This window comes from Phasianus colchicus, chromosome 4 (assembly GCF_987193195.1).
Source record: "Phasianus colchicus chromosome 4, bPhaCol1.hap1.1, whole genome shotgun sequence".
In the NCBI taxonomy this organism is placed as follows: Eukaryota; Metazoa; Chordata; class Aves; order Galliformes; family Phasianidae; genus Phasianus; species Phasianus colchicus.
The window spans coordinates 11692433-11715522 of NC_143439.1; the positions used below are offsets into that span (position 1 = coordinate 11692433).

Below are 23090 nucleotides of genomic sequence, written 5' to 3' on the forward strand. Positions count from 1 at the left end.
AGAGGCTGAAAATGCCAGTTGTTTCAGGCTCTCTGCTGCTTGCTTCCCAGCTTGACTGTTTGGGTGCTGAAACCTTCCTGAGAAATGCTGTGTGCTGTCAGGTGCTATGAGCCCAACTGCAGCTGAACCCCATTAATGACAGTGGGACCTGTGATGTACAGCACTTCCCTAGAGACTCAGGGAGCCTGAGTAAGTGCTGCTCAGATTTTAGTGCTCTACCAGACCATGTTTTCCTTTTTGCCTTTTAGCTATGTCTGTTTCATTCTGTTTCAGTATTTTCCCCTGCTGGATTTTAATGTGAGAATAATGGCACGATGAGCAAGGAACAACTGGAGAAATGCCTCTCTCAGCCAGAGCCTGCTCATTTGCTTTGGCAGGGCTCTCAGCCTTTAAATTCCTGATTGTCTTTTCTCATTGGTCAACACGTGGACAAAATTATCTCACCTCTACCTGTTTTTTTTCTGCTGGAATATGAGATACTGTTCTCAGCCTAACCCCATATTTGATTTCTGCTTTACTGTGAGAAAGATCACAGGAAACCTGAGAAAACAGAAAAGGGAGGTTGATTGTAATAGTGGGAATATCCATGAAGTTGCATGCATTTTAAGGGATTTCCTGAATGAGACAACTAGACTCAGATGTCAGCACAGGTATGTCTAGTGGTTACAAGCTTTTTATTTTCAACCTTTAACACTGATAGTAAAAATAATACAAGTGTTTTCTTAGAGCAGCTAGATAAGCTTTGCTCCAGTTTCAAAGAAAGAGATATCACACTGGGATGACCTCTGCAAGATCCAAAACATGAAATTTTGGAAGTGCTGAACACAGAGACATCAATGTGGACATGAAAGCAGACATTTGGAGGGAAACCTACTTAGCTTCAAGTGGCCAATTTGGGCCTACGGCTAGGTTTATCTCAGTCTTACCTTATGTGCTTGCCCATTTGGTGTAGCTGGTTGCATGGAAAATGTGGCAAAATATTCTATAGAGATGTCATTCTTTCAGTGCAGTAGGCTTTAGGAGGCTTGCTGACTGATGATTAATGCAGCTCATTAAATTAAAACTCCAGCTGAGGTTTATTGGTGAAAAATGTTTAACAGCAAGCTCATCTTCCCAAAACATTTATTTCCAAGAATCTAAGAGTGCAACAGAAGAGTACAAGGTCTACAAAATTCATTTTATTGTCTTTGAAATTACGCACGTTTGAATGTGAAACCTTGAAGGCTTGGCCCATTGAGGAGGTAGAGCTGGATAGCTGTTGGAAAAGTCGCTCTGCCATTGTAAAGCCTTTGTTATTTTTTGAACAATTGGATTTTCAGAAGTAAAAAGAAATGATGCTTGGGAGGGTGGCGGGGATCCCTTCTTAATCAGAACGCCTGACTTTTTGGGTTAACAGCTGCAAGGATTTTTTGTGTCTAGTTAATGCCACAGTAAAATTTAAGGTGGCTTTTCCCTTCAGACCCTCTCTCTGCTGGTAGCCTCGTTTTTTCTGGTCCTTTTCTCTGGTAGCCTGCTGCCTTCTCAGCATTTCCATGCTCTCTGATCCTCTCTGCCTCTGGTTTTGTGTCAGTTATCTGAAAGCGCACGTTACTAGAAGGCTTCTCTTCAAATATCCCTTAACACAGATGTTGCTAAGTTCTGAGTTAGACTTAAAAATACAATGGTTGAAATGGCCAAATAGTTCTGTGTTTGGGAATAACAACAAAATCTTGCAGCTAGTGAGATGTGAAAGCTAATTTTTTTTCTCCCCCAGTAGCTGAACTACTCGGGGATTTACTTAAATTTCATTATTTATCATGTGAAGATAGAGCACAGTTTTAGTAGAATCAGATGCATGTAAGAGAAAATGTGAAAATGGAAAAAGAAATGCTGTGAAATGTATGAAGGAAATACTGAAAAATGGTAGGAACAGCTGTTTACGAGACTTTCAAATACCTGAACAAATATATACAGCTGTTAAAAGAAAACTTTGAAATCTAGAACTGTAGGGACCAGGGTTGAAGGATATAAAAACAGAAATTGGGAAGGATCAAGATATTTCCCTTTCAGATAATTTTGGAAGGGAAAGAAACAAGTTAAAACGTGGTTTTAAAATGGCACTGAATCAGTAAATTAAGTTTCCTAGGAAAAAGGTGGTGAATTTACAAAAAGTCCAAGTTGTTTACTGAGTATCAGTGACCAGCATGCATTCTTGCTTGTTGGAATGGCTATAATAGAGTAGAAAAATGTTTTGCTTCCTACGTTAGGAGTACATTTAATGGGTTCTGTATAGCTTTTGCTAAATACTGATTGGTTAGCTCATGTTTAGCCAGGATTATTTTTTGAGAGAGAATTGCACTCTTTAGCCAATGAGTTCTTTGGGCTAATTCTCCAGACGTGGACTTTACACAAGCTAAGGGACCTCTGCACGCTGGGTGACCGTGATGGGAGGAGTGTATGTTCTTTTTACTCTTATTTTGGTCCAGATTTCTTCTGTGACTTCAGTCAAGCAAATCCTATTAAGCTTCAGTGTCTAATATGAATGGTGATGATTAACTAAAAAATCTGAACGTTTTATTCCGGTGGCCAATGAGGGTGCTAGAAAGCTTTGTTTGCAAAAGCAGTCAGAATAAAATAAGGCAGAAAGAGATCCGCATTCCTCATCTGTGTGGCAATTAGAGCTGGACTGACCGTGGGGCAGCTGCTGATGTACCCTATGGAAATCAGTGTTGATTTCCTAAGTACACGCTAGTGTACAATGCAGTGTTTGACCCTTCCCTGTTGCAGAAGTGAGACCTGTGAGATGAGGAGCAGCAAACAGGCTGCAGACAGTGGAAAATTCCCAGCAGAAGCAGTCCTGCTCCTGAGCCGGAGTTCTGTTTTACAGGTACTGCATTTAGAAAAAATTGGTCTGCGTCTCCCTTATCTTAGCGCATTAACCCATGGGGAAGAAAGATAATCATTGTAATATGTGAAGTGCTTTGAAGTCTTTTCTGACCTAGTGGATCAGAGTGTTTAGTACCTATTCCTGTGATGGGTCTCTGGTACTTAAGCATGCAGCGGTGAGTCAGAAGAATCAATTTGTTGCTTCTGTGAGGACCATATTTCATCCTCCCTGATTGAAATGATCAAAGATGCAGAGGCAGATCTTTACTTCCAAGTAAGCACTCCTTTTATGTTTCTTTAAAACAAACACCTGACACTAAGCAGGGATGCACAAAAGGAAGTCAGGCTGTGGGCTTTTTCCTGAAGTAGGTGTTTTGTGATGGATTAATGGCAAATCTTGATGCATTATTTATCAGATAATAAGTGTGATAATTGTTCTTATTTATCATGAGTCTAGCTCAGCTCATTCTCCCGTCATTACTTCAGTCAAGCTGCCCCTGGGGAATTTGCGAGATAAAAAATGGTCCAAAGGTCATTTCAACAATTTTTAGTCATAATGGCATGCTGATTACCTCCTAATTGAAAAGTGTAAACTACAGACACTGTAAGGAATGCAAGCAACCCTGTCCTCGCAGCATAATGTGGAGAATCCCTGTGTATCTCACAGCCAGCTGCTGAGAATGGGGGGAGAAAAATCCCAAACATTTTCCTTAATACAGGAAAATGAGATGGATGTGCAGTTATTACATTGTGGAAGCAGTGCAGGTAGGTTTGGAGCTTACTTCTGGGGTGTGTGTTAGCACAGCCCTTTGGATATCAGTCAAAAATCTAGCTCTCTTTGATGAGAGGATGTGAAAATAATTCTTGCAGTTTTGCTGCCTCTGTATGTATACATCTTGTCATAAGGAAGTGCAAAAAGGTCGTGCAGAGCAAGATCATAACCGTAAGAGTGGAAACAAAAGACAGACTCTATGTATCTTCAAAAATTAATTTTCCAAAAAGCACCAATTACAATGCAGGAAACTCACTGATTTCATTCCTTTATATCTCTAAGGTACTCTAGCAGTGTCATGTTAATACAAAATTCTAAAGTACTGCCAAGAACAAATACAATATTGGCATTACTTGGTTCTACAGTTTTTCCTTAGAGCCCACAGTATGCATTATCTTTTTCTACTAGATGATTTATTCCCCCAAATTCTTATCATGTATTCTTCATACACCTATCTCTTGTCAACCCTGTGATTCTGCATGTGGGATTTGTCTGACTAGAGTCTGCAAATATCAAGATTTTATATTGCAGCTGTGTAATTGTTAGCGCAGAGCTTACATTATTTCACCTTTCAACCTCCGAAACAAAATTAATATTAAAAGTGTACAAGATGCCTCTCCTTATAGCTTGCATTGATACAAAAGGAGTGACAGAAGGCGTTTCTGAGCAGCAGCTATAGCAGCACACCTGTGGTTCCCATTCTGCAGCATTCCCTCTGGAAATAATATTGGGCTGCTGGCCAGTGTTTATCCCACTGAACTAATAACTTCACACTGCCAAAGTGATCTTCTTTGGAAGCCTGGGAAATATTGCGAGCACACCAAGACTCAGAAGTAAATCATCCTAATGCCAGAGCATGACTTTAGGACGGGACACCAACTACACCATTGTTCATGAGGTAAAGTTCCTGAGATAAGCTGTTAGGTTACACTATGCCTGTTGTCTTCTCCACTGGTTATTCACTGTGGTATGTTCCCTCTTTACAAATACTAGAAGAGCTTCAAGCTACCCACACCAGGGAGAACAGGTGATTTAATGCATGCAGCAATGACTTTTTGTTTCTATTTAGAATAGGCCTGAGTAAATATTTTGTCTAAGCAGCATAAAGCAGCTGTTCCACACTGTGTGTTTTTATTACTCTTCATAAGCAGTACTTTGTACACCACAGATCTTATCTGGGAGGGATTTAATTTTATTGGCTTTACACGTGTAGGAGGCAGTTGTCTACGTTTGAGTTAATTTGCCTTTCCAAGAGAAAAAAGTGTTCTTTTCCCAATTTCAGATGCCTGCTTCAGTCCAATTTTGTCCTAGAAGTCTCAATTTAATTAACATTGATTATAAAAGGACCAGTGTCAACCAAGTTTGACCAAATGTTTACATGTGATCAGATGAGTCCCAGTCTTTTAGTCCAAGCTAAGTGCATTGTACAAAAGTGACTATGAAAGTTAGGCTACTCTAAGATCCATACTTCCCTATTTTTCCAGGAAAAAATTAAAGTTATTTGAGTAAAGGAACTCTTCATTTCAGGTGTAGAGGTTGTTCAAGGTAAGCTACGTTTCTGCATGAGCAGTGCAGGTTGGTCCTTTTTAACCACTAGTTTTATAATTTTGCAAAGCTTTATGATGATGACACCTTTCAAAACAATCCACAAAGACAAAACCCACGGTGCTCTGCCAGGAAGGGGAAATGGTGAGCAGTGCCATGTCTGTGTAACAGCTTCCAGGTGTGGTCAGGACCACAAATGATCTGGTTAAGCTTAGCAACTTGAGAAGCAGTATCTGACCTTGTCTGCTTGTAGCTCATTGCAAAGAGGAAACGTAACAGGCAAGCCTAAAGCACAGTAGAGATTACTGACATGATTAAAAAAGAAATAAAATGTGGTTTTTTTTCACAACATGATCTCCAGTGCGTTATCACTTAGAGAACATGCCTCAAGGTTTCCTCTTAGCCAAGGCTGGTAACTTCTGAGGAGAGGACAGTAGTTTCCTTGTGGTGCATTAATTTAAATGTTGACAACAGTGTGCTCTGTCCTCGGGTTCCTGGGAGTCAAAAGGGATGTGATAGGAGAGCATAGACTTGTACCACTTTGAATTCACATTTCAGAAAAAGGATGGATGGCATAAGATGAGTCTGTGCTAAGTTATTTTTTTTTAATGAACAAGTTGAAGGATTTTATCAGTAGCCTGAGAAGCTGAAAAGAAAGCTTTTGAATAAGTGAGTACGAATTTGTGTCTTTTCTGAATGTTTTTTGTAGCCTAACTTGTAAAGAAAAGAGATTCTTCAGGCTTCTGAGGTGGCATCTAATCTGTTTTAAGAATGAACTTTGCATTTACAGCTACATCATAATAATGCAATTAAGAATAAATGCACCTGTTTTGCTGACTCTTAGTTAAGTTTAACGGCAATAACACCTGTTAACCTTACTGTGCTTTTTTTCTTATCGGTGCCATTACTGAAGAATCTTGCTTGGGTAGATCAAGCTTTTTATTTGAAAATGCAAAATGTCTATTTACCTTATTTTTCTTTAAAAGTATGTATCTAGAAACTTGATAATTGAAGAAGTTCTGAGGAACTGCAGCTGTTAAAGTGCCTTTATAGCTTAATCTATTTCACATTTTAGTATTTTATTAGTGCTTCTTGAGTGTGCTGATTAAAATACACGCGCGCACAAATTCATTTCCTATACATGTTATTTAATAAGTCAAATCAGCACTTTTTCACATTATCACTTTAGTGCTATTATATTGATACAATTCATTTACCCTTGCTCTTCCTTACTAAGCAGTAATGGACCTAAAATAAATGAAAGGTCTGGGACATAACCCTGCGAGAACCCCCCAAGCCTGTGGGCAGAGCTCTGTAAATTTTCACAGCTCTGTTGTTTTCAAATGGCTAAATGTTAGTGCCTCCCACAGCTGAAGGTTATCTGCCTGCTGGGAGATACCCCAGGAACTTTTCTTTCCTGTGGCTTATTCTCTGCGACAAATGTAATAGCTGCCTTAAGGACCACATCCAGATGACCTAAATTTGGTAGTACCTATTTAGCCATTGCTTCTCTGAGCTTGGGTGGTGCACTCTTTTCTTATGGTGAAGGTAAGATAGTGGTTTCTATCTGAAAGCAGGGACTCGTATTCACTTGTTGCTGGGCTCATTGGCAGCAACTGGTAGCCCAAATTCAGACCGTGATTTGGAATCGTGCTTTAGTAGCTCTTGTAAGAGATGCATTTGCTATTCCTTAATAGAGATTAGTGGTACCAGCTGATGTAAACAAAACTGGTCTGTGAGTAAAAGCTGCAGTTCTTGAACAGGTCGTGTGACTCAGTGGAGAGTCGTGCAGGATGAGGAAAATAGATGTCGTGCTTTGTTGAGGTGTAAATGTTTCCCAGTATTCTCTGCTAAGCAGCTGCATTGTAATAGCGGATGCTGGATCCCTCGAGTTTCAGAAAAACCTGGATTATTACCAGATAATACCCTTTATCTCTGATCCAAGTTCAAAGGCGTGCCCTTCTATTTTTTGTCTCTTGAAAAGTTAATGATATCTCTCTGTGAAAGAACCGCGCAAACTGAACAAGAGAGATGTATTCATGCAAGCTGGAAATGTAAGGAACAATGCCCTCTCAAAGGGAGACGTGTTGCTAATGCATCTATTATCCTGCTTCACTTACCTGCTGTAGCTCATGCCTGGCTCAGACAGAGCCCAACGCTGCAGACCACAGACAGCTGTAAGCACACAGTGCCTCTGAAACCTCTTCTTTTTACCTTGCAAACATTAAAGGTAATATAAAGGTGACCTTCAAACTTGGGCTTAACCCTGAAGTAATTTTCAAGCTATTTGGTTTTAAAACAGTCCCTCAGACTGATCTGCCCTTTCTGTTGTTTGTTAATTCTTTAGGGGCTTAGGAATGGGGTGGAAAATCTACGTGGTGTGCAGAAAAGCCTCTGGACCATGTGTCCATGGGAGGGGTTTGGTTTCTCTCATGTATGTTTGGTCTGAGAGAAGAAGGCACGAATGAACTACAAAAAGGACTTGAAATTGGATCTGATGTGGGCCTGGGCACAACTGTAGGGAGTGTAAAGTGTTGCATGTTAATGCTGATAATCAGCTGCTGTGCCTCGATCTTTGTTTGCAGAGGATGCGTTTTCTCTAGTCTTGCATAACTGGCAACCTCAAATCCCAGTTACTTGGGTTTTATATGCATTTTCAGAAATGTGCTGCCAGAGGACCAGTTTAGTATATTTACTGTAGTCAGCTCAAACTAAAGAAGCATAAATGCATGATGTGAATGTGAGTTGAGTTTGACGGACTTGTGACTTCTAGAAAACCCAGAGACTGGTGTGCTTCAAGCAGATCATCTGGTGCTATAAACTCCTGCTCTGGATAACTGAGAGATTTTTGAGGATCAGGAGGAATTTCTAAACAAAGTTTGGTTTTGATCACATTCAGTTCTGGGTCTTCAGAGTGTCCTTTTAAGCTGCTCTCCCTCTCATCTCCAAACCCTGCTTTCAGTCCTCAGAGCCCTCCACCAAAGGATGGTTGGCATTTCAAGCCAGGCTGTTTCATCTTGATGCTAATCAGCTTCACCTCCTCCCTGTGAGTTAGGCAGGAACATGTCTTGGTGGAAAAAAAAAAAGCGTTGTTTTGATAACTAAGACTTGCAAATAAAAAATGGGGCTCTGTAAGGCACAATTGTAATTTTGTATGTAAATGTCTGCAGCCAAATAATCTTTTGGTGTTTGTTTGCATAGCACTATAAAGGAAGGAGCGTTTTTTCGCCATCACCCTAGGTGAGACCAATGTGAGACAGTTCAGACTGGTAGAGCCAAGCTTATTGAGGTGGTTGCTTTGCACCCATTAAATGGGTGGGGAGAACTGTCCCTTTGCTAGTGCATCTTGCAGCTCCTTTTTTCTTCTTTTGCTGTTTTTATTACTAAGTAGGGTAAATCCTGCTGACTTCCTGCATTGCCTGGCTCACTCTATGATGTACCATGGCCTCCTGCTGCCCTGCAGGGGTACTGGTGGCTGTGCTCCTGGCAGAACTCTGCACCAAGTGCTCCTTATCACAGTAACCCCCAAGGGGAAGTTTGACCAGGCTTGTTCCTGCTGGCTTCTGCAGCTGAATCCAGCAGACCCAGGATTCCACTCGTGATTGGCACATCCTTTAAGGTGGTGTTAGATCATGTTTGATACTGTTGTAGTGTATCAGACAAATTGCGAAGAATGGCAAGTTCCTCGTATCATTTTTAATAGTGCAGTAAGTCAGAAGAAAATGTACACTTACTGTATTTAATGAGAAGCCTGGCAGATGAGTGAGGATCTTGTGAGATTTCCTCCTGTGCTGTATAGTCAGCTGGCAAGTTGGGACCGTAGTTGTTAGATGTAGCCTGTTGGAGACACTGATAGCAAACAACAGGGGAAAGTGTGCTGATTTCTCACAAGAGAGAGACTGCCAAATAAATAGAAGCTAAAGCCAACTTCTTCTCAGTACTTTTCTGCCAGTTTTGGTGAGAAACATTTTCTTAAACATAACATCACATGCATGCAGACCAACTAATAAGAAGAGATGCAGTCCTCAGCTGTACAAAGAAAAAATGATCTCGTGCTGAGTTTGCTTGTAGATGGATTTGCACTGCCCTGCGGCAGTCTACCAATCTAACTGTTAAACTTCACCTGGTTTTAGCATTTGCTACTTGATGTATGGAAACTGCTTCTGTGGGCTTTGTCCTAGGGACCCATCACTGACTTGCATTTTTGTTATTGGAGCAGTCGTGGTTGGCTGAAAGACTGCTGATTTCTCAGTGGGATCTGCAAAGGTCTGTGTAAATCTCAGAATGTCACCTGACTGTAGAAACAGGTTTCTGTCCTTATCACAGAATAATTTGATTTCAGCCCACACTCTTTTGCAGTATGCTTAGATTGAGCTTAATCTTTGCTAATCTAGTGAGGGTTTCAGTGGAGAAGTCAGGAAGGAAACTTAATTGATTCTCTTAAAATGAGCTTAGTAGTAACTAGCAAATGGATTCAGTTGTCTTTGTGTGCCAGAGAGCTTTACCCTTTGGTGATGGTATGGAGTTTTCCTAGATGCTGTTTTGTTTAAAGTGCTTGTTTGCTACCTCAAGGAGGTGCATGAAGAGCGAAAAGACTCAAAATTGCTGAAGGCTATTATCAGAACTTAATGTCTTCCAGCACAAACCACTGGTAGTTAATGGCAAAAAGGAAAGAGGACCAGGGAAAAGAAGTATGCCTGCCTCTCATGAAAAGTATGTTGCTCTGCAGTGAGAAGATAAAAGAAACGCTAAGTTTTGTGCTTCTGCATTAAATGTGCACCAGAACCAGGAGAATTGAAGTCTTGGGGGATGACTTAAATAACCAAGTTCAGACACATTTGGCTAACAGTATTGATTTCATAACCAATGATGTGTGTCTCTTTGCTTTCCTGTACTTATGAAGTGTTGTAAAAATTTGGCACTTGTTTTTAAAACCACAGTTGCCTATGTTTGAGGGAACTTTCCTCATCTTTTCCTGTAAAACATGAAGGAAAAAAAAGATGCCCCAGACAGGACAGACAAACAACAACAAACCAAAAAATCTGCAGGAAAAAAGCAGCAAGAAACCAAATCACTGAATTGTGAGCATGGAAGAAATGTATCAGTAGGTATCATGCAATTGCTTAACTGGTTTTGAGTCCTATAAGTGCCAACGTCCCACTGGTAGTATGTACACTTTTGTTTGGCATGTTTGTGTACATGCCTTCTATGTAAGTCTCTTCAGTGCTGTCTTTTTCTCCTGTTCCTCCCCTGTATAAACTGCCTGTGGCTTTGGTGCTAACAGAGGGTAAGTTAATCAAATTCCACAAAACTTCCCTCTAATGTGTGATATTTCAATTGAGAGCAGGCTTTAGGGTAGGAGAGATTGATATGGTGTGTGTACATTGTCAAGGAAAGAAGGGGGAAAACCAGGGCAGGACTGATAAGTAACCCGGCTAACCCCTCTCCCTGTATACAACCCTTGCTTTTTTTTCTTCAATGCGGCCTCTTTCAAAGCAATCTCAATCTTTCATCAAAGAGCTTTCCAGTGCACTCCCAACGGGTTTACATAAATCTCACTGTTCTCGCTCTTCTTTGTCTTTCACAGCCCCCACAAGTCCTCGTGTGTCTGTTTCTTTAAAACTTTTATCCTCAGGTTGCTACTGATGGCAATACGGATTACCTATCAGCACCTCCGAATATTCTGCAAAGCTTTTGCTTGTTCTCACCCTGCAGTGCTTACAGTCACGGTTGTGATGAAAGAAATGTGAAAGGCACAGCTAGGCAGTCCTGAACCAGGCTGAGTGCATTCTCCCTTTTACAGCTTATTGCTTTCTGGATGTTTCTTTTGACCGGTCATCAATCATTGCGGAGGTAGCTCTGAAGCGATTCCTGAAATATCCGTTCCTCTGATAAAAGAACAATACACGTAGTGAGGAAAGAGCGGCACGTTGGGTTTCAAGTTAAACAAATGCTTTGTTCCGGCTCTGGGTTTCTTTTTTTTTTTTTTCTTTCCTCCCCTTTTTAAAAGCAAAAGATTTTCCTCGGCAGAACCCCACTAGTTAGCCTGAGAGACCACTATGTGCATAAGCAGCAATTAGAGGCAGCGGAGAAACAGGTGTTGAAGGCAAAGGGAGGTGCATACAGTCTGCTACACAAGAGCTCCGGGGAATGGGAGAGGAGAGCAAGACACCAGCTTAGAGCTTCCTTTCAGTCTCCGAAGTTTACCTTTTCTGGGAGGGTTTTTAGAGAGTATTTCAGCTTTGGAAGGCTGGCAAGCTTGCTAGCAGCGGCGGGGCATTGCCTGGCTGGTGAAACAGGCCCTCAAACTGAGGGTTTAATTTGTCAAAGTCAAAGCAGCGTGAGAAGCCCTGTGCAGCCCCTTCCAGGGCCTCGGATGCAGTTCTGTGGGAGCATGCCAGTGCCTCAGCCTGACCCCATGCTATTGCACTGAGGGTGGTGGGGAGGCTGATGCTGCAGGACAAGGCAGTAAGTTGTGTGGCCTCAGGTTTCTGGGCTACGATCCTACATGTTCACTTAAACATTCTCTCTCTGTTTGAGTTGTATTTAATTTTTATGGGCTGGGAGTTGGAAACGAGTAAAAATAACTCCTGTCTTTACCCTGCTTCTGCACTGATAGTGTTCTTCCCAGAGCTTTGATTTGCTTCTTTCCTTTGCTTGGATTATTTCCATTTTAAGGCCTTGTACGCTTAGAAGTGAATCACCCTTGTAATTGAACTGCAAGCTGTGAGCTCTTCTCCGTTCTTTGATTAATCTGGTCCATTGATCAGAAGCATTTTTGGGAAACTCTGGAAATTTCTGAGTCACTCTTGGAGTTTAAGATATTCCTGTGCTTTTGATTAACTTGAATAAAAGAGTCCTGGCAGGATTGACATATTCTTTTGCCTGAGTATCGACGCTGACAGTTCATTCTTGTCTATCAGCTCCACTCTTCGCAGAGAACTTGCAAATGAAGACATTTTTTGTCACTAGTGGATAGAAAGGCTATAGAAAGGGGTCCAGATTAGTCAGACTTCAGTGGCTATTTGCAGCAAAAGGCAGAAAGTTCAACAACCAGCTGGGAAGTGAGAAAACTGATTTTTCAAATGCCAAAGGAATCACTCATCCGTCCTTAACCTTGAGAGTAAAATATATCTGTGCTGTAAATATAGAGTTAGCCACAAGTTTAGGAGAGGCAACTCAGAGGATTGGCATAAACACTTCGTAGAGAGCCTGCAGTAACTTGTTGAAGGAATCTGCCAAGTTTGGTAGTTCTTTAAAAGTTCAGACTACCTCCTTTCTGCTGGAAACGTTTAATTTGCCTTCTTTCATTCTGTTTGTCAAGAGAGTTCTTCAGATGTTGCAGATCCTGTTGTGGCTGTCAGTGTAAAAGAAGACTACGTAAAAGGGCTTAATCTGCCAGTAATTCATTGTAACAGAGATTAAGCTTATAATGGATTTGATATAAAAATGGGCAGGACAAAAATGGGCTTAAATTGCAGTGGGGGAAGTTTGGATCAAGTTAGGAAAAATTTCTCAAAGATAATGGTGGTAAAGCTACCAGAAAATAATGCCATGGACTCTTTCTTGCTGGAGGCCTTGAGGTAGAGACTTGATAAACACCTGTAAGGATTAACAGAGCTCTGGTGGAGACAGGAGGTTGGAGCCAATACCCTCGGTCCCTTCCAGCACTGTGACTGAGAGAAGCTCCTGTAGGGTGTAAATTGTGAGCCTGCTGCAAGTTTCCTTGGCTGAAGTGTAAGGAAGGAGAAAAGGTGCTGAGATTTGTTTTGTGTGCTTTCTTGTCTGCTGCAGTGCATTGACAGTACATATTTTGTGCGTTAAACATGAAGAATAGGAAAGACAGATGCAGAAGTCTTAATTCCGGATTCATTTGAAGTAACCACCAGGTCAGCTGAGTTCAAGAAATGTTTGGACAGTGTTCTCAGAAACTTTTGGAGGTCCTGCATGGAGCCAGGAAGCGAAATTCATGATCTTTGTGGGTTCCTGTCAGCTTGGGGCATTCTGTGAGTTTAATATATACATGCTGTACCTCATGTTGCATTTAAGTAGCTTTATCTAAATGCAGTGCTCCAGATTGTAAGGTAGTGCATATTCTTATTTGCCCAATCCCAGACACAAACAATTAGGCATTTGTGATTTCATGCTCAAAAATGAGAAGCTGGAGATAACTGCAGTCATTTCTGGGAACTCTTGAATGGCAGTGCCAAATGCTGTGCTTATACTGGAACAGAAGATAAATGTGGTTCATTGCCACATTTTGCAGATTATTTTGGGTGATGAGCTGTGAGAGATGAGTAAATGATTGTCACTGATTAACTCAATCCAGAGTGCTACAGGAGCAATACCCATTGCACTGGGGAAGGAGTGCCCTGCAGTGCTGGAAAGGGGCCCTGTTCCTGCTTTCTGTGCTTATCTGATAACGTGAGGTTGCAGTATAGGTCTCAGAGAAGGATTCATGGAGGTCAGTGGTCAGGATTATGGGCAGGGTAAAGACTTGAACATCTTCCCCTGATGCTGAGCCTCCAGTCTGGGAGGAATGTCCTCCTGCATCTCCGGATGCATTTGCAGCTCTATCTCTCATCTGTACAACCACCATCATCTGCTAAATGATAGGCTTTGTGTAGAATTTGGGCAGAAGAGATTGTGTGTTGGTCTCCATATGGACACCTCTCAACTCTTATTACTCGTTTCTTAGGTATCTGGTATCAGAACTGGAGATATGATTCTTGACATCACTAACACCTAATGTGCCTTTGCAATTCTAGCGTTAAAGTAGCCCATATTAGTCTGTTATTTCTCTCATTTTCCTGAATTTTTGCTGCTTGCTTATTGCTTTTTGCTGGCCAGGCTAGTTCAGCATGCTTGTTTCAATAGTTAAAGATTTATTACTTTTAAAGACAACTCTCTTTACAATGTTCTCTTTCTTCAGGAACGCATCCAAGTAGTACAGACAAATACTAATTGATTGATTGTATCTTCAAGTCTGGGAGAACAGAATTACTGCATTAATTTGGCTCTCTAAATGGTACTGTGGACCTTGTACAGTATCTCATCAGCAGGCAAAGCCATTTCTCCCGCGCCTTACAGCTTGAGATAAGGGTCAGGCTTTCTGTTTATACTGTTTACACCCTTTCTGAGCTTTGGATTTACCACTGCTGTAAACAGAATTTACTCAGTGTCCCAAATGGAGCAGTGTCTGCTAGAGGTTAATCCAGTGGTGAACATCCTCTGTAGTGTGTTTGCAGCAGCACAGATCTTATGGATTTCCGCTTTCCTCCTTGTCCGTGGTGCTTCTGCTTTAAATGATGAGAGAGGATTTTAAACCTGTGCAGAAAATTGAATCCTTGCTGAGGGCGCAGTGGATCATGCAATTTATGGGACAAATCTGTCCCAGGCTTGTAAAGCTTGGGAGCTGCCTGCTAGAAGGACTCCTTCCTTATGGGATGTTGCAGCAGTTGAGTCAGCAGGTAGGGCTGAACCTTTAAGTCTGTAGGACTGATGAAACAGAAGAATGCTAAGAAGCAGCTATTCACAGCCTTCCAGCTTTTGAAGACAAATGTTTCAGTGCCATCTATTTGGATAAAAGTTCAGTTTTGTATTAAATTAGGTTTTACCAATGTTACCAGATTTTATTATCTAGTTTGTGGAAGCTTGGCAGAGGAAAATATTAAGATGTAGATGGGTAATCACTAACTTACAGGCTGGCTTTCAGTGTGTTTTTGCAATTTGCGAGATGATGAGAGCCGAAGTGTGTGTTAGTCTATTAGATAGGTAAAAATAATTAAAAGAAATGAATTTAAAATTACAGCCTGTGCGGATTACCTTGCCACTGGGTCTCTTTACATTACTTCTGTAATAAAGTCGTGTCAGCTGTACTTCTTGTATTGTATTTCCTCCACTGCATTTGCCTGGAAGCCTAGAACAAGAGAGGCAGAGTGTTTGCTTTCCATGTAAGAAATGTTCTGCTTTTAAGTAGAGTTTTCAAGTATTATAATTCTGTTTGTAGAGAAAAGAGCTATTGTTCCCTCAAAGCACCACTTCTTTTAGACAGCTCTAGGTTTAGCACCTAGGTGCCACAAAACAAAGGAAAGGTCTCTGCAGTCTGTTGCTCATTTGATCTTACTATTAAGCAAAGTTAGGCATCTCTTGTAAATACTGTCTCTTTCTCAAGAGAAATTGAAGAGAGGAAACACCTGAAGGGCTCTGTCCATCTGAAGAGAGATTTCTAAGATAAAATGGCTTCTAAGATGTGATCTGCTTTTGGAAACTTCTCTTTCCAGTGACTACAGACAGAGCTCAGTTGGTTAACAGTAATTGCCATTTAAACAGTTAAGTGAATAAATCCAATGCTCGTTATGAAAGTTCTCTGTTCTGGGAAAGTTAAAATCATTTCATTTAAACTTCCTAAGAGATTGTGAGTTCTGAGCAAAATCAAACTGAGACATCTGCTTGAAATGGTCCAAGGAAATTCTTCTGCACTGTGTCCTTTTGCAGCATAATGTGAGCTTTCCCTGGTCCAGGTTTTGAGACTGAGCTTGGGGACTATGAATTGGAATGGGGAATATAACCCCATTAATAGCCAGGTTAGTCTTTGTCCGAAATAAAACATAGCAGATCCAATACAAGTGCCCCTCCCATACCACTTTGGTGTCTTACTGTGGAAAACTGAAGCGTGCCATGGAAATAGACTCTGGGTTTAAAAGCAGAAGCCTTGTTTTTTTTTGTCATAGTGAGTTAGAGATTTTTTTTAAGTCTGCTTCAGAAATGAGACTTGGTGTTTCTGGAATACAAATGTTGTGGTTTGTGTTTGGTTTTAAGGTATAAATTTAGGCTTGTGAGACCGACTTATAATTTAAGGAGTTCGCAAGAAAAGAGTGAGGCTTGGTGATGCCCATCTGCATGAAAAATGACAAGGTCTGAGCTACAGGTCTGTTTGTCTCTCTTCCTTGGTCTGCAGCTTGAGGAGAGGATGATGGCTCTGGGTGCATGTTGCCCGGCCAGCCTCTCTTAAGTAGGGGACTTGTAGTGAGCTGCTGTGGGCCAGTCTTGAGGACAGCAGTTACCATGCAGGCATTGACTGGTTCAGGCAGCAGGCTGGAGATCAAAGGAAAAGAGGGTACCTTCCTGCAAGGAACTTTGGAACTTAATTAGGAGTATGGAGAAAACAAGGCTGCTCTATAACTTGCTACAGTTGCAGCAAATTAGGCTAGCAGTTCTTCCCAGCTTCCATTCTTCTGTGAGATACTTTTTTGTTAGTGGAGATGGTGTGTCTGTGACACACAAAAGAAGTGCCATTGTGCATATGACAGACGTGTCAGAAAGCATATCTGCAATAAATGTGAACTGGAGACAACTTAATTAAAGAAATAAAAGACAAAGAAATGCCAACATCTGGGCAGCCTTAGTGCAGTTCAGGGATGTTGGATATCCTGTTCCACATAATTGCATAAACAGACTTCATCACCTCCTCCCCAAGCAGGTCCTATAAAAGTAGCGTAGATGAGTGAAGCATTGAAAGGTGGCAGGCATATGACTTTCCATCTCTCCTTTTTTTTTCCTCTTTTCCTTTTTGTAATGAATAGGGGTGTTGTCAGATGCCTGCATTGTGTTCGTCACTGTCAGGGCTGGCAGTGTAACAGATAAGTGGATGGATTCAAGGCCACCCAGGGAATGGAGCCTGACAGGACCTCATTCATCACTTCCATTTCAGAGGTCTCTGTGGAAGAGCTGGCATCAAAGAAGTAATCAAGGCTCACAAGACCATGGGGGGGTGGGGGGGGGGGCATGGGAGGAGTGCTCTGCATTGCAAACAAACTGAGCTGTCAAATCTGTTTTGTAAATGAAGTGTTTTTCTGGAGACCGTGTTTATAACCGTCACCCTAAGCATACTCCTCATAATATACAACTGCCGTGGGAGCCTGGGGCCACAACCCAGGCTTCTCCCAGCCTCCGAATAAAAAATTGCGATTGCAGGGAGAAGTCAAAAGGTGTATGTGGGGAGGCGGGGACACTTAAGATATGGCTCATCTTAGTGGTTTGTTTCATCAGGTAGCCTCTCCATCTTCAGCTCTGCTCTTGGCACCTCGGCTCCATTCATCTCGAATAATTGGCCCGCTAAGTATGATGCCTTGCCTGTTGCAGCTGAGACACGTGGTGCAATTTGCCACTGGCTATGCGAACTTTGTGACAGCAAATGAGCCTGCTCTAAAGATTAAAATAAATAAATAAATCCTGTTAATACGGACCTAGGGGACAGAAGAGACAGCATTTGCTAGCAATGTGAGGCCTGTATAGATAGCCCTCGCAGATGAAATCATTCTGAAAGCTTTAAGTTTCTAGAAAAAAGTCAGGTGAGCAGTGTGTGCTCTGCTGGGTGGCTGCTCAGCTGTCAGTCTTTTCTGACAGGCAGGATATCCAGCTGTCTGCATACGGAGTGCAGGGCTGGATGAGCTGGGTGAAAAAAAAACATCCGTGCTAAAACGTTAGAGTACAGTTGCCTCGTTTGCTTGTCCTTAATATTTTTTTCTTCAGTTTTATTCTTACAGCCTCACAGATGATGCTTGGCCAGGTGTGCCTTGTCACCTGGCAGCTGTGGCTGTTTGTTACCCCTGACCCCATGTCTGTTCCTGCATGTGACTGGCCTTGCTGGTTGCCTGCTGATCACAACCACTTGGTTTGGTGGTGGAGTTTATTTAGGTGTGACAATCTGAGCATGCCCATGTTATGTGATTTTGCACACAGGGTCTTGGCTTGTCCTTGATCCCTCAGGTTACTGGATTCCTCTTAAGTGCAAGCAGTTTAACATGAACTTGCGTGCTTTGGACTTGTGGAATAGAAACTTCCTATTAGATTACCTTTTTTCTTATTAAACACTTTAAAGCACTCAGTGTGACTTATGCTACTTGGAAGTTATGTGTATGTGCTAAGAATACCTTTACATAATGCACTGGATAATTTCTTTTAAGTTGCCAAGTTTGCTTCTGAGTCCTAAGCTCTCTTGAGGCAGCGAAAGCTTAGTAAATCCTGGAAATAATACTGATTGAATGCAGCTTTAGGTGACAGGAAAAAAAAAAAGCCAGAAGTTGTTTAGGGCTTTCCCCTGCCTTGGTAGCCTGGGTTACAGTCAGTGTTGGGTGCCTAAACCAATGTTAAAGGGCAACCCATGGCAAAGCATTTGCCATGATGAAAAGAATTTCATAAAATGGCAATGATTTTTATTTGCATAGGACTTTTCACCCAGGAGAAAAACATAGTGCTTCACAAAATGATTTTTACAAGCTGCACTAGCGCTGAAAAACAAGCTCCTCCAGGATGAAATACACCAGCTGCTAAGCAGCAGCACTGCTGCATGAATAAAATAATAAAGCTATTTGGAGAGGAGTTAATGACTGCCATTGAGCAAGTCTGATCAACAAGCAGTGGTAGGTTTTACTGAAGGGAGTTTGAACTCTTCTTTTTCCAGGAGAACAGAGGATGCAATTCAATATCCCTTTGCAGAGAGGGATCTGGTAGGAGCAACAAGCTCTCCCCTGGTAGCAAGGGGCTCCTTCGATGTTGAGAATGCAGCTGGAAGACCAAGTGAAAGAAAGGGGAAGCAGGATGGGTAGATCATATACCATGAGCGTGTTTGATGTGGCCCTGTTGCCTACTGGCTTCAGCCTCTGTGCCCCCTGGCAGTTTCTGTAGTGGCTGCAGCTAAGAGTGTGCCAGACCAGCTGGGAGCTGGTAGCCTGGGGAAGGTTTGATGGTCTGACCAGATCAGTTGGCTGATCTGGCCAACTCAATATAGAGGAAGGTAATGCTGCACTTGTTGACAGCAGAGGAGTGATACAGCTTCTCCGTAAGGCGTGCTAGATGGGAGATTTCCTCTAGGAGTTGTTGCAAACTCAGGGCAGGGTGAGGAAGAGTTACTGTGCTGTGTCTGTACATCTGGGTCTCAGAGCTTTGTCTTTGGCAGCTTCTGTACTGGATTGTGTGAATGATATTTGTAGACAAAGGCTGCAACAAAGAGTACTTGAGTGCATAGTTATCCCTTTCAAGACCTGACAAGTCGTGCAAGGAGAACTAGGTGCTCAGACCAAAGGGTTATCAATGAATCTAGCTCAATAAAATGGCTCAAAGTCAACTGAGCCACGGCATCTGAGAAGACTAAATTACTGTGAAAAGTGTTATGAGATTATACCTGTCATAGCCCTCTACAATTTATTCTTCAAATGTATTTTAGGACTGGCACTCTCAGGGACAAGTCATCCCCCTTTTCTGGGGAGTGGAAAGATTCTTCAGCGCAGGGAAGAGTGTGTTCCTGACCAGACGTCCAAGAGAACCTGACCTGTTTCCCAGAGGTAAAATCATAAAGTCATCTGTTTTTAATAACTCTGATTAAACATGAACTTTAGCAGTCAGATTGTGAGAATTTAGAAAGCTTAAACAACTTACAGAATGGTGGTTATGAACCATTTGCAAAGTTCAGGTACAATTGGATTTGCTTCTAAAAGGAGAGTGCAGACCCAACACTGTAATTTAGGATTGTCTTTTGTTTACAGATGTATTTATAAATGGCATAAAACCTCAGGAATTTCCTGTGCCACAGTGGAAGTCTCTGGGAGAATCACTGTGTGAAGGTCAAAATGGCCCTTAGAGAAATTTGAAGACAGATTGGGATCTGAGAGGAAAAATATGAATCGCGAGGTCTCACTATGAAAGATGTAGATTCCTGGTTAATGGTTTCTGTGATCACTTTGTTAAATGAACAGTTCTATCTGTACCAGCTCTGTATACAATGATACCTGCAGTTAAAAACTAACTGCAGTTAAGATGCTGTATAAGTTCTTGTTATCCTTTGCTTCTGTTTGCCACACAGACATGTCTTTTTGCTATGAAACATCAGGTTCACTGCTATGGAACTAGTAAGAAATACATATATTTCATTTTATTCAACGTGTATGGTCCTGGAGATATCCACAGAATGCGTCAGGCCATGCATATCAAGTCAAATATAGTAGAAACAGGTATCAGAGTTTGTCTGTTTAAAACCAAAGCCATGGAACAGCTAGCCCAATCATGTTGCTCCATGGAGAACACATGGAAGCAATATCTGCATTATATATCAAGAGGCAATCTTTGAAGGACATGAAAGTTCCACAGCAGGTAAGTGCTTCAGCCTTAGAGAATTTGAAAACAACAAGGTATTTTGGTTTAGATGACACGCTTGCTTCTCAGGTTATGCAACCAAGATGACCAAAGTTTCAATTGCTTTATCAGCAGTTGGGAGTTCTGTAAAGAACCTGTCTTCCATTTTAGAATCACTGTTTACTGAAACGTGCTCTCTAATGCTGAGATCAGCTATGCTTGGATGAAATTTAAACCAAGAGAAAAGGTGAGGACAGAATTGCAAATAAGGGATTAACTGATTTGGTGTTAAAAAACAGAGGGAGGAAAGATGAATCTTTGCTCCTCTTTATTGCAGTAGAGCCTAGAGCTCTGCTTGTACAAAAATAGAAGCACAAAACAGAAAAAGCAAGCTGTCAGTTGGTAGCAACTTGTTACCAAACTGGATTTGATGCTTATGATATGTGGGGTGGAAGGGAGAAAAGACCGGCTGTGTCTCCTAATGTGGAAGGTAGAGCTGATGGTGTTGAAAGCCATGCGACCTTATAGTCTCTCTTATGAAGTAAGCCATGAGCAAACAAGTAAAAAAAAAACTTTGTATCTCCTAAAGAAAATGGTGCGATCTAATTAGCATAGCCTGTTTTTAATTAGTATGTAAGATCTGCTATGACAGTGGAAGAAGGCTGAATAGAGTTTACTGGGGTTCAGCTATGCAAAAATATTTGATAGAGCAGCCCTTAAAACATCAATAACTTGAAGCAATTCCTTTTGAGAAACAGTATGCTAAAGGTCTGCAAAATAGGATGCATGGTAACAGCTGAAGTCCATATTAAGGCACGTTTGCTTTCATCAGAAGGGTAATAGATTTATTTATATTTTCTGGAATTTATAATTTTTATCTACTGAAGCTGAAGAAACAGTTGTAGACCTTGAACAATAGCTGCAAAATGGTATTTTGGTTATAATTCATTCTTCTGACTGTAGCTGAAATGGGCTGTTCCTTGCTAGAGTGTCTGATTCAACCAGCCTCAGCTGAAGGAGGCAGTTCTTCTATGCGGAGATTTTTTGTGGTCTTCTAATGAAATTTCCTTTATCTTTTCCTCAGTGCTGGTGAGCTTCCCATAGGTGCTATTGTGTAGTGAGAGAATAGTAGCTCAGCTGCCCTGATTTTAAAGCATGCTGAGAAAAGGGTTAGAGAGTATGGTGCAAATCCCCTGCAGCTCCCATCATTAGAGGTGCCTTGACACTATTCTAGTATTCCGTGACAAAGTGGTTTTTGCCAGGCAGTGCTGAGGAGGGATCTGCAGAACAACATTTCTGACTTCCGTACCAGATGCTACACCACTGCACAAAGATCTCACATGGGTAGAAATGACCTTTAGGGCATGGTGAAGCTCCACTGTCAACAACTCCCTGCGCAGCAGCACAAGCTCTGTGCCAGCTAGCAAGCACTGTCAGTGCCTGTGTGTGTCAGCAGTACCTCGTGGTTGTAGACTAGTCAGCCATAACACTGTGTCAAACCATTTCCTCATTGCCTTTCATTATTTTTTTCCTTTTTAGTCTTATGGTCTGAATTAATCTTCCTTCCTTAGGTTTGCTGTCACCGTAGACACAGAAGTTGGTTTCCTTTAATCTGTTTTTATCTGGTAGCCCAATAGAGGGAATAGGCTGGGCTCTCAGATGGGTGGCAGCGGCCTCTAAATAATGAAAGGACGTGGCTGGAGTATTTGTGATTGATAGGTAAACACAAAACAAGGTGTCAGTCAGCAGCAGGATTTGTACTTGCTCTCTACTCTGCTACCAGCCTGAGCTTTTGGGCCCTCCACACAGAATGTGAAAGAAATTTCTGGCTGCCTTGACTCATCTTTTAAGAAATGCTTTATAAAGAGAGAGCTTTTTTCTTTTTTTTCTTTCTTTCATTTTTTTTTTTTTCCAGAGAGAATGGGGAAGGAAGAGAGAGTTGTAAATATAGTGATTATTTTAAAAATAAAATATAATTGTCGTCTTGGAGGTGGAGGGATCATATTCAATAGAAGATGTGGGGAAAAAGCTGACTAAGCCTAATTCAGTGCAGTGCTCCACGTGTTCAAGGTGATAGCCATATCCTCCACTTGGTAAAGCACCAAGCCTCTTTTTTTTTTTGTCTTCAAATGTTCTTATTGTATTATGAATAGATTAATACCTAAATAACGTCCGTGTAGCTCTTCTCTTCCCAATAATGTGTTTTCAAGTGCCCATAGCTGGCAGATCTGGGATGCTGCGAACATAATAGAAATAAAACTGGACTCAGTGGCCCAGAACATCAACCACTCTAATAAAAATCACAACAAAAAGGAAAACAAGCAAGCAGTCTGGGGAACTATGAGCAACTGAAAAGAGTAAAAGCAGGATAAGGAGATGCTGTTCTGGTGCAGCAGTCTATTCAGAGGGAAATCTAGGACACAGAAGAAAAATAAATGGCAGTCTCAGTCATCTTGGCCTAGGGATCTTGTCACTTGAATAATTCAGGGTTAACTATTAATTTCATATGCTATAGTGAAACCTTGTGTCAGTATGCCTTGTACTGGTGTACTGCTGATTCCTTCTGATTAACGTGGAAAGTGAGGTACGCATTTATAAGTGCCAGGAGAGAAATCTTGATTTCCAAGTTTTATTTCTATGTTTTTCTATTAAAATTTGTGGTTGGATCCACGCATTACAGAAACATAAATATAGGAACGTGGTGAACTGGATCATCAATACATTTCATGGTACCGGTGACATAATAACCCACATGAATTTTGCTCTTGTGGTTTAT

At 41.4% G+C, this 23090-nt stretch overlaps 1 long non-coding RNA gene across 8 annotated transcripts in view; it reads left to right on the forward strand.

The window, feature by feature from the left end:
• LOC116226166 (uncharacterized) overlaps positions 1-23090 on the forward strand; it is a 211643-nt gene that overhangs the window by 25897 nt on the left and 162656 nt on the right. For all 8 annotated transcript variants that reach the window (XR_016465820.1, XR_016465819.1, XR_016465823.1 and 5 more), the window contains exon 2: positions 19410-19527. This is a non-coding gene — a long non-coding RNA (uncharacterized LOC116226166). The remainder of the gene's footprint in view (positions 1-19409; positions 19528-23090) is intronic.